At 31.8% G+C, this 12122-nt stretch overlaps 1 protein-coding gene across 2 annotated transcripts in view; it reads right to left on the reverse strand.

Moving 5' to 3' along the window:
• gpm6ab (glycoprotein M6Ab) overlaps window positions 1-12122 on the reverse strand; it is a 108063-nt gene that overhangs the window by 95773 nt on the left and 168 nt on the right. The gene's annotated exons all lie outside the window — the stretch shown is intronic.

Below are 12122 nucleotides of genomic sequence, written 5' to 3' on the forward strand. Positions count from 1 at the left end.
ATATATATATAAAACATTGTTATAAAAATTTAATTACAATGATTATAGTTTTGTAAGTGTGTGTTTTTTATTTCATGTACAGTATTTGTGTATTCTAGTTATATACATATACACAGTACAAATGTTATATGGAATTACAAACTTTTATCTTGAATTTAATTACTATGTATTGCATCCAAGGTATATAGTTCTATACCTAAATATGCACAGTACATATGTAATATATCCAAGATACTATTTATAAAATTAAATGTATTTTTGTATGTTTCATGTACTGTATTTGAGTATTCATGGTTATTTATGTAAATATATACAATACAAATGTAATGAGATTACAATCAATTATCTTGAATGTACTTATATTGCTATTACATAATAATTACATCCCAGATAATATTTATCAAGGTGTTTCTTTGTATATTTTATGTACAGTATATTTATAGTTTATACTCAAATGTACACAGTACGCCTGTATATAATATGTAATTACACACTTTTATGCCATTACATTGTAGTTACTCTGTAGTTCCATCACAGTTAATATATGTAAACATGTTTTTGTATATTTCATGTGTTTGTAAATGTTTCTATCTTACAGTATTGTTATTTATAGTTGTATACATAAATATGCACAGTACACTTAATTAAGCTTAAACTTAATTACTGTCAATACTTTGTAATTGCATTGCTATTGCTATATACATATATATATGCTATATATATATATGCTATATATATATATATATATATATATATATATATATATATATATATATATATATATAATGTAAACGTGTTTATATTTCATCTACAATATTTGTAAATTATGGTTCTATTCATGAATACAGTATACAGTACACATGTAATACGTAATTACAAACTTTAATCTTGGATGTAATTACATTGTCATAACATTATAACTACTATGTAATGACAATGTAATAACTATGTAATAACGATGTATCATTATGTACAGTATTTGTGTTATAGTTATATGTATATACACAGTACACATTTACTATGTAATTACATTGTTATAGCATTTTAATTACATTGATGATAGTATTGTAAATGTGTTTTTGTATATTTCATGTACCGTATTTGTGTTATAATTATTTGCAGCACTGCGGTGTAAATACATTGTTTTAACAATGTTATATCACATCGTTAGTACGATGTTATTACATTGTAACTATGATGTTATAGCAATGTAATAACATTGTAATAATGATGTAATTACATTGTTTTAACATTGTAATTACATCATTGATCCTATTGTAAATGCATTTTTGTATATTTCAAGTAAAATATTTGTGTGTATAATTATTTGCATATATAACTGATACCAAGTAATTACAAACTTTTATTTTGGATGTAGATACATTGTCATTACATTACCACTACTATGTAATAACAATGTAATTATATTGATATATCATTGTAATTACATTGTTACTATAATGTTATAACAATGTAATTGCATTGTAATAGTAATTATTAAATTACATTGTTATAACATTGTAATTATACTGTTTTAACATTGTAATTACTATGTCATTGTAATGACATTGTAGTTACATCCAAGGTAATATTTATAAATGTAAATGCTTCTTACAATATTTAGTAGGGGTGTAGCGGATCACAGATCACAACCCATGATTCGTAGTGCACATTACCCACGGATTAATAACTTTTTTTGAACTTTTAGGTTATAACATTTACAGAGAGATCGCCTCCTGTGTCATTTAAAATCACATGTATGGAAAGCAATTTGGCTTTCCTGTAAAATATTATGATGACGGAAAAGTTGTGGTGGGACCTACCTAAATGCTTTCTTAGGTTATTAATTAACGGTGTTTACTGTCACTGCTTGTTTAGACTGCATTAATGCATTAAGTGTAAAACTGCACAGTTAGACAAAAAAATGGGATCTCAGTTTAAACCCGCGCAACATGAATGATCAATGATAATGATTTGCATATGTTTATTAATCCTTCAAAGCACTGCATTCAAATCTGCATAGAGAAAGATCCAGTTTTTACACTTTTTTTCAGTTAGTTACAAACAATTAAATAACACAGAAGTACTGGGAGAAAATTTTATAGATCAGATATGAACACTGATGTTTATTGTAAAGATTAAAATCACCGTTTAATGTAACATGACGCTAGTGAATATTTGACGCTGATGAAAGTAATTACATTGTGTAACCAACAAACAACCATCAAAATGATGTCACTTAATAGGCAAAGAAATTATACACCTAATATAAAACGAAGTTTTATGTGTGAACTGTTGATTCATTAATTGAAGATAAATATATGTTGTACAATATTTCTGTATTTAGCATTATCAGCAACAGTAGCAAAGATCATATTTCGAATTGAATACTTTTCTTTTTTCAGCTGTTCTTTCTTGATTTTTTTTTTAATTACAGCTTCTAAGTTCTGCTTGTTAAAAGCAATGTTTTTTGCAGTAATACCTTTTTGTATAAATGGAAAGCAAATAACATTTGTCTCACCTTTTTCGCTAATCTAAAAAATGGTCTGATCTGTGACTCAAAAACCATAGTGTGATCCGAATGTGAGATGTGACCCGTTACACCACTAGTATTTATGTATTTATAGTTTTATACGTAAACATGCACAGTACATATGTCATTACAAACCTAATTACTGTGTCATTACATTGTAATTATTATGTAATAAAATTGTAGTTACTTTGTATTATATTGTTATAACATTGTAATTACATCTATAATAGTATTGTAATTGTCTTTTTGTATATTTCATGTACAGTACAGTATTTTATTATTTATTGAGAGTACAATTGCAAAAAAAAAATACTGAAATGACTAAAACTGGAGATTTTAGTAGTTTTCAGAAAGAGTGATTTTACATTGAGTATTGATTTAATTGCAAAAATTTTGAAATTGGTGGCAATTTTCACAATCAAGCGATATAGTATAATATTCCTACTTATTATCTGCATTGAATGATTTTTACAGTGATTAAAGGGATCATCTTCAAAACAATACTTTCTGCATGAAATTTGTTGAAAATCTATACTAAAATCAAAGAGATATACAAGCTACATTTCTTATTTTAAATAGAAGTGAATGAGTTGACAGAGAAGCTGACAAACTTGCTAAGAGAAACACTGTTGCTGTCAAACATTGTTTACTTCACTAAGCCAGTTTAATGGTGAGTGGAATGATTTACAATGCCTACTGGTAGGTGGTTTGCGAAGAAATTTAATGCTTCCTTGTAAAAGTATTTTGTAGTATTTTCAAAATACAAAAATGCAGTATTTTAGTTTGATACATTTATGGTTGCTGTATTTTGTCGTCTATGTCAAGTTCTTGTGTTTGTCATGTGATTGTTCCCAATGTTTCCATGCTCCCTGTGTGTTTGTTAATATCATGTGATCTTTGATCTAAATTGTAACAAGAAATACTGCACAATACAATGCATTTCTAAAACTTCTACTAATAATACTACTAATAATACTTATATTTTTAATGTATGTTGGATTTTTAACATGAATCAAAATCAGTTTGATAAAAATAACAACATGTATAACTTGTCAAATTGTATAATTGTATTTAGTAATTTTATAGGGATAGTTTACCCAAAAATTAAAATTACTTACATCATTCATTCTCCTTGTGTGTGTGTTTATGCAGTAACGTGATGTTTTATTTTATTTTATTTTTTTTCTATTAAGCACAAAAGCATTTTCAGAACATCTTCTTTTATGTTAATTCAACTGAAAAAAAAATTCATTTATGGGTAAACAATCCCTTTAATTTGCATAGATTTTATCCTTTTAATTGTAAATAACTAGACAAGTTTTTAAATACTCAAATTGTAAATAAAAATAATAATAAAAAAATGCAAAATGCCATAGTTGTCCAAAAGACCCCACACAACCTTACACTAATCTTTTCTAAAACTCATTTTATTTATATATTAAACTAATATTTTTAATATACTGCTATAAAAACTGAAACATGTTTGTTTATCTGTCATTCTCCTGCTGCTTGTAAGATCCTACATTGACAAATCTGAGGGAGTGCTTCCTTTCCAAATTTAGTCAAAGCAAATCCTGTGCACACAAGGAAAATGGAAGTGGGAACATTAAAAAAAAGACAGATAAGGGGAATAAAAACAAGCAATTGTGCTTATGAATCTCCTCCAACATAAGCAACAGACCAAATTACAGATTGAGAGATTGTGTTAATGCGAAATCATTCCATTAAGAATTTATCTGTACAAAGAAATCTTTCACTGATGCGTAATTTCTCTCCCTACTGCACATGTAAACAATGTGAACAATCACATATAATTTAAGTTGCAAAGTAGTAATATGACATTTAAAATAAATAAAGTCACACAATCTATTTGTTTGGCAGAATAAAGAAGCAAAGACCATCATTCATGGAAACTCAACTGACAAGGCTTGTGAAATAGACATAGAGTTTGACAAAATGCTACTTATAAACCTAGCTTTTGTTCTGAATTCCACCTACACACCTCAAGACAGGCATGTCTATTAGAGCACAGAAAGCAGTTAAGTCTGTACTGTCGCGGGTGAGCAGAAGATGATCTAATTTCCATTTTCAGTTGAATTTTTTCGTCAGATAAGTCCCCAAAAATATACAATTTGCAACTGGTCAGGCCACCATCACAATATGTATATATATATATATTTTTTTTTTTTTCTATTTGATATATGACTGCTCTAAATTTAAAGTTTTCTGATGTGAACATTAACAACAACTATCGCATATTTTTCATTTTTAGTAGTTTTTCAAATTTTAGTAATTTTGAAGCGTGATAGCTATATTTCCAAATGAAGATACATTTTTTTTTTTTTTTCATGCAAAAGTTGGTTTTGGAAAATAGGAAAAATTTAAATAAAGCACTTTTTCCATCCTGTCTTAAAGAGAATAAAACTTCCTTGCTAAACTGCAATAAAGATTAAAGGGGTAACATTTTATAAGGATTTATTAGTTAATGTTATTTTGTGTATTTACTAACAAGAACAAACAATGGGGGAAAAAACATTAGTGTTTATTCCCCTTTGATCATTTAGGTTTTGCTAATGCATTATAAAAATTTAACTAATTAATACTGTAAATGCTGCACAGGTATTGTTTAATCTCAGTTCATCATTCATTCATTTTCTTTTCAGCTTAGTCCCTTTATTAATCTGAGGATGCCACAGCAGAATGAACAGCCAACTTATCCAGCATATGTGTTACGCAGCGGATGGCCTTTCAGCTGCAACCCATCATTGGGAAATTTTTATCTTTGTCAGGATGACAGTAAATAATATTTTAAAGTGACATTTAAAGGTTTACTAAGTTAATTAGGTTAGGGGTAGGCAGGATAGGGTAATTAGGCAAGTTATTGTATAACAATGTTTTTTTTCTGTATACTATCGAAAACAAAATATAGCTTAAATGAGCTAATAATATTGCCCTTAAAATATTTTTTTAAAAATTAAAAACTGATTTTATTGTGGCCGAAATAAAACAAAGAATACTTTTTCCAGAAGAAAAAATATTATAGGAAATGTTGTGAAAAATTCAATGCTCTGTTAAACATCATTTGGGAAATGTTTAAAAAAGAAAAACAAATTAAAAGGGATTTAATAATTCTGATTTCAACTGTATATAACAATAATTCTGTATTGGACACTAATGTAACGCTAACAATGCGAACAACAACCGTATAACTACTGCATTATTATTATTTGTAAATTTGAAGCTTGATAGCTATATTTCTATCTGAAGTAATTAATTAAATTGTTGTGCTAAAGTAGAGTATTGCGAAAACATATGCAAATAAAGCACTATTTCCATCCTGCGTGTTAAAGAGAATAAAACTTCCTTGCTAAACTGCAATAAAGATTAAGAGGGTAACACTTTAAAATAAGGATGTATTAATATTAATTTATGTATTTACTAACATAAACAAATAAGTGAGAAAAACATTGCAGTGTTTATTCATCTTTGATCATTTAGATTTTAATAATGCATAAAAAATGTTGAACTGTGATTAATACTGTAAATGCTGCACAAGTATTCTTCATTCACAGTTAAATCCATTACAGTAACCAACAAAACATTGTAAAGTATAACCAATGAAGGTGTACTGAGCAATATTGGAAAACACAATTGACCACAGTGTCTTGGGTTATGGCTGTGTTTGTCTTCAAATGTCAGCATCATTTGGCAAAATTCACTTAGTGCACATTTAATGTCCTTTCAAGCATGGAAGCCATTATAGCTCTATGTTTCTCCATAATAAATATACTGTGCTCCAGAGCAGCAGATGCCACACACACAACAACAATTGCTGTCATTTTATCTTGAGTTTTGAGGTGGGTGTCTGATATTTAGCAACACAATCATGGGATGTAATTATACAAAGTTATTTTGATGGTTGACTTTCGTTTCATTCAGATATTTTGAGAGTTAATGAAACAACATTTGACATGGTGGGATTGAAATCAGTGCGCTGGTTAGTCCTGTTTCCATCATAGCTTATCCTTTTATAGATATACATTTTTTTAAATGCACAATTTCAGAAATGAACCACATCTTGACAAGTTTCCAACTACTATTATTTATCATATTTCTCAAAATACACATAAAATAGGCGAATAGAAGCACAAATATCTTCACTATATTTGACAAACTTCTAAGTAATTCTCATTTTGAATGCAACCATGGAAAACATCTCAGCATACAGGTTATGACCAACAAGAAAGCCAGTAAACGATGGCAATTTTCATTTTTGACTGAACAGTCCTTTTAAATGTTTACATACAGACATACAGTACTGTATAAATGAAATTTGAACATTTGACATGTAAATGCACACAGGACTTAAACTAATGTTCTCTAATTTGAACACTGATGCCAGATATGAAGCTTTTGTTTCAGCGTGCACCATTTGCGTTTGTTACTTAACTGACCCTGAGCGTTGCTACAGTAGCTATTGTACTGAAAGGTCAGGTCGGTTGCGTCATATTGCACGGATTCCACAGGGGATTGAATAGAGCCTTGGTCACAATACAGTGGACTTGGCTACACCCAAAGCATTTAAGATTAGAAATACCAAGCATTAGAAGCTGCACAGAACAATAGGACACTATAAAAAGAGTCAATACAACCGACTACAGCGTTACACCATGGCAAAGAGTTTTCTTCACCTCAATGAAATTTGATTTATTCTGACCATAGATTAAAGTCAGTAAGCAGACTAGCAGAAATACTACTGAGCAAAGCACTCCCAGCACAGATGTCTGTATTTCCCATCAGCAGCTGATTCTGCTCCAGGGTCTAGTTTCCACTAAAGGCTTTGCATCACTAGACTGACAGACAGTGGGAATTCACCGCAGGCCAAGATACAGTATGTCTGCTATTATTTAACTGGTTTAGACACTATATACTGTAGTCCTTAAAATTGTCTACATTTCCCCTCAAGGAGTAATAAACGTATCTTTTTGTCCATCTAATGTTCTTCTTGGAGGTGATTACTTTTGAGGAGTATGGTTTTTGAAGAAATTTGGCTATTAGTTTGCAAGAATGAGCTTAGGGTATTTAATGAAATTTTATCAAACCCATTTTGCCTTTGCTGGTCTGGAATCCTAATGTTTTAATACTGCTCAGACACACACACACACACACACACACACACACACACACATACACAAATTCCAAGGTTTACACTTAACTACCAGTGGGTGGATTTCAAGATGAAGGTTCTTGCTGCACTAGAGAAATCACTCATAGCCTCGAGATCCACTGCTGTGATTGCATGAGCCAGCAGATTTGTTTTTAACCAGAGTAAATGAAAACCTCAGACTCAGAAGGGGGAATAAAAACAGGGAAATGTGAGGGTGGTTCAAACCGAACTGAACTCCCATCTCTTCTGAAGAGTGTTTATTATTCCTTTGGAAAATGTTAAATAGCACGTCTCAGAAGAGGATAAAGAAAGGAAAATATGTAGGATACAGGCCTGTTTTCACAGATTTGGCCGTGCAGCTTTGAGGATATATTGTCTGTTTTTGAAATTTGCACTTTGTCATTCCATACAGGAAATGGTGGAAATGGTGGAAAAGGGGAACCGTATCCAGGCAGTCACTCTTTTCCATTAGAGAACAATGGATTTTCCAGGTCTTGAGGCCGTTAACATCAAGAACAAAAACTTAAACAATGGTAACTACTGTGTACTGATTGAACTATATTAAGACGAAAACTGTGGTTTATTGCCATTTGTGCAGTTGCATTCTCAAGCAACAAACTAATCTAAAGCTACATAGCGGTTTAATCCCGATTCCTAGTGTTCCCTTTGAAGTGTGCATGTGGAAATGCTCTTAATTTCACAATTTTAAAGTCCTTAGTTTTACTGTTGTTGTTTTTTTTTCACATTTATTTCACCAGATTTTTAAGTGATCGCCGATCTAGATTAATCAAGAATATGTTTCCCTGCTATCCTACAGTTTTAAATCATGTGTTGGACAATTCTTAAACCAATTTTACTTTCAGCAATATCCTTATATTTACTGTGCTTGATACTGTACATGCCAATAATTTGACCCTTCTGAAACAGATTACCATCTTTTTTCATGACCACAGGAAGTCTTCACATGGTTGTTTAAGAAATAAAAAGCTACTCTCTACATTAATTACGGTTAAATAAATTGTTACCAACTTAACACACTATCATTATCCAATGGGAGGATCTTACATATTTGCTTTGGTAAAATCTGGTGGTGACTTACTCCGCTCTACTTAATGATAGACGTGCGCGTGTCTACTTTAGAGAACAGAACCTGCATATGTTGCGAGTAACAGGTAATACAGCTGCAAAAAATATTCAGTTTGTGGCACAAAGTGATTGTTTGGGAGCCGGGCGCGAAGTATGAACAAGCACTTAGCAGTGATAATAAAACCGAAAGTGTGCACGACATTTAAATGATCATATCGTATTTTAGAGTTATGATTACAGCAAGCATTTGATGTTTTTTCTCTCATAGCGAACCCACAGTTGTGTATGAAAATAAATGTTTACAATGTCAGTATAACTACTCTAGCCTATATATTGTTGAATATAATCTGATAATGGCAAATGTCTGATTTTACCAGTGAATAAAATTGTCTTATATGACAGATTGCAAGCATATATCTCAAACATAATAATTCAACATCAGAATTATTATAAGTAGAATAGAATTATTTATAGAAACCAGTAGACCTACACATGATATTATTATCGATGTTGTGCCATATGTTTGTTTTTACCAAATTTTATTTTACATCTACAGAATCGTGAGAAAACCGTGATCTTTATTTTAAGCAAAAAAATCACGATTCTCATTTTAGCCAGAATCGTGCAGCTCTAACTGTAGGCTGTGATTTCAAGCTAGCAATACTATGATGTATTGTGATTATGTGAGTAATCAGTTATCCAGCAGGCCTTATCAGGGAGTGAACGTGGGCAGTAACACTTTCATTTTTAGAATAAGTTTGGAGTAATGTGAACGCCCAGCCTTACCATGGCAATGGTTGATCTTTCTAAAACAAAAACACACAACTGTAAATGCAGCCATAATATTCTAGTGATTATGTAAATGTATAGAACATTTTGTTTCTGTGATTATTTTTCCCCTGGGCTCTCGTTTGCCCATGTGTTTAATCCGCATTTGCATTTAGAGAATGCTTTCTATCAGAAAAATGACAGTTGGTCAGAATAACAGATATTTCCATTTGTTGGGGTTGAAAATCAGATTTACATTATCAAAAAAAAAAAAATAAAAATTACTCCTCTGAAGTAAAACAAAGTTCCTTTAAGGCAAGTCATTTGACTTGGCAACTATCTTTGAAAGGCCTCTCGGGCAGTATGCTCGGGTATTCTGTCTGAATAGCAAAACATCAAATTCTCCCAAATTGCTTGCTAAGCTTATGATTAAATCTCATATATAAGGGATATACAAAAACATTCAACAACAACTGTCCATTTAATTTCATATTTAAACATTTTAAATCACACAAAATCTGCATAAAATCGCATCTAATCTAAGGAAAATTGTCAGTCTATAGCAATCGCTGATTGGCTCCTGTATTGTAGGTGGGGCTTAATTTACCATATTGACCACTACACTTTTCCCCATTCACAACTATATGAGTGACACACCTTGTGTATTCTATAGTCTTTGATTACAATTTTGACATCATCCTTAAAAAAAAGTTAAGCTTGAGTATCTTGTCACAACACATCCTGCCCTGCTTTTGGTTTGTTTAGATTTTTTTCTCAGGAGAATATTGCCATTTTTACCATCCACTAAAAATAGTGGATTACAAAGTAAATATAAATACAAGCTATAGTTACATTTCTGGCTTACAAGATTATTCATGTCTATTTTCAATATTTAAAGCTTATTATCTGTAAATTATTTTTGAATAATATAATTTCCCCATCCAAGCTTCAGCAAAGCACTGTTTCAATATTTCCCGACCACAACTGAACATCTGCGTCATGCAGATGACATACATTCACAACATATGGAGCTTTCACTTCAAACCATATGGGCAAAAATACAGATTCTTGATCTGCATCCTTTTAACATATCAATATGGCAGTGGCACACATTCCACTTGTACCCTTACTCAAAAACACATCCACATGCCAAAGGCATTGGCTGACCTTTCAACTGGACATCTGTATAGGACATCATGGCTGCGGCCTCGAAAACCGCATTCCAGCTTTAATTCCCAGAACCCCATAAACCCAAACCAAAAGTTCTGCCCATTAGGCCAACCGACCGACAGTCAGTGTGCAAGGAGAGCGAGGACCGGGTGGTGGGAGGGGAAGGCAGTCTCACAAATACAGAGGCGCTTGTCAGGATTATCAAAGGCCCCCCACACTAGAAGAGAATGTTTGGAGGCGGCTAACAGAGAGACATAATGTGGCTATTTATCCCTCATGTGACTCTATGCATATATTAGAAAGAACACAGAAGGGACAGGCCATCAGCAGGCACCATGAATGAGAGCTTCAACAAAGTCTGCCTTTCTTCAGCACAAACGAGTGTTGTCATTTTTCATATTCCATCTATAACTGGTAAACAGAGCATGGAGTGAAAGTCCCAGAACAGCAGCACTTTTCAGATGCCAAGACCCATATCTAAAACACACACACAATGAGGACCAAATGTTTTGTGCCTAGAAAGAATCTATTCAGTTTGTGCTGTGAAGCAGTTCTAACGGAGTTAAAGGAGATATGATTGATTCTGTAGCAGGTGCTCAGTACTTCTGCAAGGAGCGTTTGATTTAGTGAGGAAACCATAAACTTTTACGCTTCCATTTTCACTTGTTTCATAATGTGACCATTTCCTGTATTTTTGAGGAGTTTTCCTGACAATAATAAATGACTTCCTTTATCATGTTTTCATAGTTCCAGAAAGAAAAAAAAACAGGATGTGGAAACCTCTGGAAAACATTTTGTTGAGGTCAATTTGTGTCTGGACAATGATAAAGAGTTAACAGCACATCTGTCAACCACTTACATGTACAGTAAATTAGTTTGTTATATGTTGTTGCAAACACAATCTCTGATTGATAATAAAAAGTCACAGTTGGTTCTCTTCATCTGCACCAGGTACAATCATCATAATCTGATTATAAGCTTGGGCAATTTACCAACCTACTTAAATCAGCATCAACAGAAAGAGGCTTGTTTGCTTACCCAAGCCTGATACAATGCTACCATTAAAAGAGACACAATCATATTATGGTATTTTTGTAAGTCTCAGTTAAGTTCCTGCCTTAAATGTGCTAAGAAAACTGTAAAATACAGACAGTTTCAACCACTTTTTTACCCATCTATTGATCACAACAGGAGATGGTACTGAATGATACCCAGCATTTACCTCCAGTGGAGTGAATTAAGTTGCAAGCAGAGACTAAAGCAGTCATTTTTACCAGATATCTGTTTGTTAGAGGAAGTCATTGTAATAACATGAGTATAAATCATGACAAATACTGCATTTGCTGTGGCGAGCTGTTTCTTGAAATATCTAAACTTCATAAATTAAACACTCTTAGC

This window comes from Danio rerio, chromosome 1 (genome assembly GCF_049306965.1).
Source record: "Danio rerio strain Tuebingen ecotype United States chromosome 1, GRCz12tu, whole genome shotgun sequence".
NCBI lineage: Eukaryota > Metazoa > Chordata > Actinopteri > Cypriniformes > Danionidae > Danio > Danio rerio.